We start from the raw sequence: 7,895 nt of genomic DNA, 5'->3' as shown, positions 1-7,895 counted from the left end.
GCCTTCGTCCCCCCAAGCGCAGACCGCCCGGGGTGGCTCTTGAGTGAAATTCTCAAAGTCACGGACATACGTTAGATTGCCATGAACCCAAATAGGGCCTAATTAACTCTCTAAAAGGCGATTGAACCTGACAGGGCCCGATTGGCCTCTTGGAAACTTTAAAAATTAAAGCCCAGAAAGGCATTACTTAATTACTATTAGGAAACTTTAAAAATTAAAGCCCAGAAAGGCATTAATTAATGACTATTGTCTTATTTAATTGATGACACACTCCAAGGCGTGATCAACCTTGGCAGGGCCTTCCTTGGAGGAGGATGTCTAGTGATAATGGCCGAAACATCCAATGATTCCAGGGTCCACTACTGATGATGTGTCCTAAATATTACTTTAAAATCAAATTAATGAGACTATAAAAAGATAATACAATAAAAAGCCGTGGGGGACCTTGCCGCCTGGGACGGGAGCAGGCATGGCCAGTGCATTGGAGCCCGGCCCCCTTCGGGGACCGGACTCCCAACTTATTTCTCCCCTATCCAGCCCGTGCCGCCTGTCCACCCACCTGGGTAGCGTGAGGTTCCCTGGGGGCTTTCTTCACTGGGCTGGGGGTGTCCCGACCCCCTCCCAATCCTAAACCTAACCACTTACAAAGAAAACCAAAAAAGGAATGTGAGATGGGGGTGCCATTAAAACAAAACAAAAAACAATAAAAACAAAGAAAGCTAGAGTGCTAAGCCAGTGCTAACAAGAAAGCCAAGGTGCTTAGCTGATGCTGGAAAGGAAATATGATGAGGGGGTGCCATTGAAACAATAAAAACAAAGAAAGCTAGAGTGCTAAGCCAGTGCTAACAAGAAAGCCAAGGTGCTTAGCTGATGCTGGAAAGGAAATATGATGAGGGGGTGCCATTAAAACAATAAAAACAAAGAAAACCAAAAAAGGAATGTGAGAAGGGGGTGCCATTAAAACAATAAAAACAAAGAAAACTAAAATGCTAAACTAATGCTAACAAGAAAGCCAAGGTGCTAAGCTAATGCTAACAATTGTATGACAGTGACACATGATAAAGTACAATTTGTACATGGGACTAGTCATCTTTATATTGAGTTTCATGGATGCTAATATGGAAGCTAACATTATGCTATGGCTAAAGCTAATGATGACAGTTCAAGGACACAACAGTGGTTGCCCTGGAGATCGATCAGGTGCATGATGGGAACCAGGAAGTCAGACCAGGCAGAGCACATGGAGCACAGGGAGCAGGTGGCAGACAGACCAGGGAGGAAACCTCATTCGAAGGACAAGGTGCAGGTATGTGAGAATACATGATAACAAATATAGGAAACGACTGAAGGAGAAGCATTTATGAAATGATATTAATACTCTAAACTTGCAGAAGCTAAAAGTCAATAATTATTAGTACTTTAAACCTGCAGAAGCTAAAAGCTAATAATTGTGAGTTGAGCAGGACATATGGATCATGCAATCAATCGGAGACCTCCGCGTCTCCGTGGCTGGGGTAGTCGCAGGCGGCCTTCGGGCACTGCCTTCGTCCCCCCAAGTGCAGACATGCAATCAATCGGAGACCTCCACGTCTCCGCGGCTGGGGCATTCGCAGGCGACCTTTGGACACTGCCTTCGTCCCCCCAAGCGCAGACCGCCCGGGGTGGCTCTTGAGTGAAATTCTCAAAGTCACGGACATACGTTAGATTGCCATGAACCCAAATAGGGCCTAATTAACTCTCTAAAAGGCGATTGAACCTGACAGGGCCCGATTGGCCTCTTGGAAACTTTAAAAATTAAAGCCCAGAAAGGCATTACTTAATTACTATTAGGAAACTTTAAAAATTAAAGCCCAGAAAGGCATTAATTAATGACTATTGTCTTATTTAATTGATGACACACTCCAAGGCGTGATCAACCTTGGCAGGGCCTTCCTTGGAGGAGGATGTCTAGTGATAATGGCCGAAACATCCAATGATTCCAGGGTCCACTACTGATGATGTGTCCTAAATATTACTTTAAAATCAAATTAATGAGACTATAAAAAGATAATACAATAAAAAGCCGTGGGGGACCTTGCCGCCTGGGACGGGAGCAGGCATGGCCAGTGCATTGGAGCCCGGCCCCCTTCGGGGACCGGACTCCCAACTTATTTCTCCCCTATCCAGCCCGTGCCGCCTGTCCACCCACCTGGGTAGCGTGAGGTTCCCTGGGGGCTTTCTTCACTGGGCTGGGGGTGTCCCGACCCCCTCCCAATCCTAAACCTAACCACTTACAAAGAAAACCAAAAAAGGAATGTGAGATGGGGGTGCCATTAAAACAAAACAAAAAACAATAAAAACAAAGAAAGCTAGAGTGCTAAGCCAGTGCTAACAAGAAAGCCAAGGTGCTTAGCTGATGCTGGAAAGGAAATATGATGAGGGGGTGCCATTGAAACAATAAAAACAAAGAAAGCTAGAGTGCTAAGCCAGTGCTAACAAGAAAGCCAAGGTGCTTAGCTGATGCTGGAAAGGAAATATGATGAGGGGGTGCCATTAAAACAATAAAAACAAAGAAAACCAAAAAAGGAATGTGAGAAGGGGGTGCCATTAAAACAATAAAAACAAAGAAAACTAAAATGCTAAACTAATGCTAACAAGAAAGCCAAGGTGCTAAGCTAATGCTAACAATTGTATGACAGTGACACATGATAAAGTACAATTTGTACATGGGACTAGTCATCTTTATATTGAGTTTCATGGATGCTAATATGGAAGCTAACATTATGCTATGGCTAAAGCTAATGATGACAGTTCAAGGACACAACAGTGGTTGCCCTGGAGATCGATCAGGTGCATGATGGGAACCAGGAAGTCAGACCAGGCAGAGCACATGGAGCACAGGGAGCAGGTGGCAGACAGACCAGGGAGGAAACCTCATTCGAAGGACAAGGTGCAGGTATGTGAGAATACATGATAACAAATATAGGAAACGACTGAAGGAGAAGCATTTATGAAATGATATTAATACTCTAAACTTGCAGAAGCTAAAAGTCAATAATTATTAGTACTTTAAACCTGCAGAAGCTAAAAGCTAATAATTGTGAGTTGAGCAGGACATATGGATCATGCAATCAATCGGAGACCTCCGCGTCTCCGTGGCTGGGGTAGTCGCAGGCGGCCTTCGGGCACTGCCTTCGTCCCCCCAAGTGCAGACATGCAATCAATCGGAGACCTCCACGTCTCCGCGGCTGGGGCATTCGCAGGCGACCTTTGGACACTGCCTTCGTCCCCCCAAGCGCAGACCGCCCGGGGTGGCTCTTGAGTGAAATTCTCAAAGTCACGGACATACGTTAGATTGCCATGAACCCAAATAGGGCCTAATTAACTCTCTAAAAGGCGATTGAACCTGACAGGGCCCGATTGGCCTCTTGGAAACTTTAAAAATTAAAGCCCAGAAAGGCATTACTTAATTACTATTAGGAAACTTTAAAAATTAAAGCCCAGAAAGGCATTAATTAATGACTATTGTCTTATTTAATTGATGACACACTCCAAGGCGTGATCAACCTTGGCAGGGCCTTCCTTGGAGGAGGATGTCTAGTGATAATGGCCGAAACATCCAATGATTCCAGGGTCCACTACTGATGATGTGTCCTAAATATTACTTTAAAATCAAATTAATGAGACTATAAAAAGATAATACAATAAAAAGCCGTGGGGGACCTTGCCGCCTGGGACGGGAGCAGGCATGGCCAGTGCATTGGAGCCCGGCCCCCTTCGGGGACCGGACTCCCAACTTATTTCTCCCCTATCCAGCCCGTGCCGCCTGTCCACCCACCTGGGTAGCGTGAGGTTCCCTGGGGGCTTTCTTCACTGGGCTGGGGGTGTCCCGACCCCCTCCCAATCCTAAACCTAACCACTTACAAAGAAAACCAAAAAAGGAATGTGAGATGGGGGTGCCATTAAAACAAAACAAAAAACAATAAAAACAAAGAAAGCTAGAGTGCTAAGCCAGTGCTAACAAGAAAGCCAAGGTGCTTAGCTGATGCTGGAAAGGAAATATGATGAGGGGGTGCCATTGAAACAATAAAAACAAAGAAAGCTAGAGTGCTAAGCCAGTGCTAACAAGAAAGCCAAGGTGCTTAGCTGATGCTGGAAAGGAAATATGATGAGGGGGTGCCATTAAAACAATAAAAACAAAGAAAACCAAAAAAGGAATGTGAGAAGGGGGTGCCATTAAAACAATAAAAACAAAGAAAACTAAAATGCTAAACTAATGCTAACAAGAAAGCCAAGGTGCTAAGCTAATGCTAACAATTGTATGACAGTGACACATGATAAAGTACAATTTGTACATGGGACTAGTCATCTTTATATTGAGTTTCATGGATGCTAATATGGAAGCTAACATTATGCTATGGCTAAAGCTAATGATGACAGTTCAAGGACACAACAGTGGTTGCCCTGGAGATCGATCAGGTGCATGATGGGAACCAGGAAGTCAGACCAGGCAGAGCACATGGAGCACAGGGAGCAGGTGGCAGACAGACCAGGGAGGAAACCTCATTCGAAGGACAAGGTGCAGGTATGTGAGAATACATGATAACAAATATAGGAAACGACTGAAGGAGAAGCATTTATGAAATGATATTAATACTCTAAACTTGCAGAAGCTAAAAGTCAATAATTATTAGTACTTTAAACCTGCAGAAGCTAAAAGCTAATAATTGTGAGTTGAGCAGGACATATGGATCATGCAATCAATCGGAGACCTCCGCGTCTCCGTGGCTGGGGTAGTCGCAGGCGGCCTTCGGGCACTGCCTTCGTCCCCCCAAGTGCAGACATGCAATCAATCGGAGACCTCCACGTCTCCGCGGCTGGGGCATTCGCAGGCGACCTTTGGACACTGCCTTCGTCCCCCCAAGCGCAGACCGCCCGGGGTGGCTCTTGAGTGAAATTCTCAAAGTCACGGACATACGTTAGATTGCCATGAACCCAAATAGGGCCTAATTAACTCTCTAAAAGGCGATTGAACCTGACAGGGCCCGATTGGCCTCTTGGAAACTTTAAAAATTAAAGCCCAGAAAGGCATTACTTAATTACTATTAGGAAACTTTAAAAATTAAAGCCCAGAAAGGCATTAATTAATGACTATTGTCTTATTTAATTGATGACACACTCCAAGGCGTGATCAACCTTGGCAGGGCCTTCCTTGGAGGAGGATGTCTAGTGATAATGGCCGAAACATCCAATGATTCCAGGGTCCACTACTGATGATGTGTCCTAAATATTACTTTAAAATCAAATTAATGAGACTATAAAAAGATAATACAATAAAAAGCCGTGGGGGACCTTGCCGCCTGGGACGGGAGCAGGCATGGCCAGTGCATTGGAGCCCGGCCCCCTTCGGGGACCGGACTCCCAACTTATTTCTCCCCTATCCAGCCCGTGCCGCCTGTCCACCCACCTGGGTAGCGTGAGGTTCCCTGGGGGCTTTCTTCACTGGGCTGGGGGTGTCCCGACCCCCTCCCAATCCTAAACCTAACCACTTACAAAGAAAACCAAAAAAGGAATGTGAGATGGGGGTGCCATTAAAACAAAACAAAAAACAATAAAAACAAAGAAAGCTAGAGTGCTAAGCCAGTGCTAACAAGAAAGCCAAGGTGCTTAGCTGATGCTGGAAAGGAAATATGATGAGGGGGTGCCATTGAAACAATAAAAACAAAGAAAGCTAGAGTGCTAAGCCAGTGCTAACAAGAAAGCCAAGGTGCTTAGCTGATGCTGGAAAGGAAATATGATGAGGGGGTGCCATTAAAACAATAAAAACAAAGAAAACCAAAAAAGGAATGTGAGAAGGGGGTGCCATTAAAACAATAAAAACAAAGAAAACTAAAATGCTAAACTAATGCTAACAAGAAAGCCAAGGTGCTAAGCTAATGCTAACAATTGTATGACAGTGACACATGATAAAGTACAATTTGTACATGGGACTAGTCATCTTTATATTGAGTTTCATGGATGCTAATATGGAAGCTAACATTATGCTATGGCTAAAGCTAATGATGACAGTTCAAGGACACAACAGTGGTTGCCCTGGAGATCGATCAGGTGCATGATGGGAACCAGGAAGTCAGACCAGGCAGAGCACATGGAGCACAGGGAGCAGGTGGCAGACAGACCAGGGAGGAAACCTCATTCGAAGGACAAGGTGCAGGTATGTGAGAATACATGATAACAAATATAGGAAACGACTGAAGGAGAAGCATTTATGAAATGATATTAATACTCTAAACTTGCAGAAGCTAAAAGTCAATAATTATTAGTACTTTAAACCTGCAGAAGCTAAAAGCTAATAATTGTGAGTTGAGCAGGACATATGGATCATGCAATCAATCGGAGACCTCCGCGTCTCCGTGGCTGGGGTAGTCGCAGGCGGCCTTCGGGCACTGCCTTCGTCCCCCCAAGTGCAGACATGCAATCAATCGGAGACCTCCACGTCTCCGCGGCTGGGGCATTCGCAGGCGACCTTTGGACACTGCCTTCGTCCCCCCAAGCGCAGACCGCCCGGGGTGGCTCTTGAGTGAAATTCTCAAAGTCACGGACATACGTTAGATTGCCATGAACCCAAATAGGGCCTAATTAACTCTCTAAAAGGCGATTGAACCTGACAGGGCCCGATTGGCCTCTTGGAAACTTTAAAAATTAAAGCCCAGAAAGGCATTACTTAATTACTATTAGGAAACTTTAAAAATTAAAGCCCAGAAAGGCATTAATTAATGACTATTGTCTTATTTAATTGATGACACACTCCAAGGCGTGATCAACCTTGGCAGGGCCTTCCTTGGAGGAGGATGTCTAGTGATAATGGCCGAAACATCCAATGATTCCAGGGTCCACTACTGATGATGTGTCCTAAATATTACTTTAAAATCAAATTAATGAGACTATAAAAAGATAATACAATAAAAAGCCGTGGGGGACCTTGCCGCCTGGGACGGGAGCAGGCATGGCCAGTGCATTGGAGCCCGGCCCCCTTCGGGGACCGGACTCCCAACTTATTTCTCCCCTATCCAGCCCGTGCCGCCTGTCCACCCACCTGGGTAGCGTGAGGTTCCCTGGGGGCTTTCTTCACTGGGCTGGGGGTGTCCCGACCCCCTCCCAATCCTAAACCTAACCACTTACAAAGAAAACCAAAAAAGGAATGTGAGATGGGGGTGCCATTAAAACAAAACAAAAAACAATAAAAACAAAGAAAGCTAGAGTGCTAAGCCAGTGCTAACAAGAAAGCCAAGGTGCTTAGCTGATGCTGGAAAGGAAATATGATGAGGGGGTGCCATTGAAACAATAAAAACAAAGAAAGCTAGAGTGCTAAGCCAGTGCTAACAAGAAAGCCAAGGTGCTTAGCTGATGCTGGAAAGGAAATATGATGAGGGGGTGCCATTAAAACAATAAAAACAAAGAAAACCAAAAAAGGAATGTGAGAAGGGGGTGCCATTAAAACAATAAAAACAAAGAAAACTAAAATGCTAAACTAATGCTAACAAGAAAGCCAAGGTGCTAAGCTAATGCTAACAATTGTATGACAGTGACACATGATAAAGTACAATTTGTACATGGGACTAGTCATCTTTATATTGAGTTTCATGGATGCTAATATGGAAGCTAACATTATGCTATGGCTAAAGCTAATGATGACAGTTCAAGGACACAACAGTGGTTGCCCTGGAGATCGATCAGGTGCATGATGGGAACCAGGAAGTCAGACCAGGCAGAGCACATGGAGCACAGGGAGCAGGTGGCAGACAGACCAGGGAGGAAACCTCATTCGAAGGACAAGGTGCAGGTATGTGAGAATACATGATAACAAATATAGGAAACGACTGAAGGAGAAGCATTTATGAAATGATATTAATACT

The sequence above is a fragment of the Mchenga conophoros genome, linkage group LG3 (assembly GCF_057382185.1).
Source record: "Mchenga conophoros isolate Kocher_MC1m ecotype Shallow Benthic linkage group LG3, M_conophoros_male_GT1.1, whole genome shotgun sequence".
Taxonomy (NCBI): Eukaryota; Metazoa; Chordata; class Actinopteri; order Cichliformes; family Cichlidae; genus Mchenga; species Mchenga conophoros.
The sequence above is the reverse complement of the archived record's forward strand: the minus strand, read 5'-3'. Positions refer to the sequence as shown.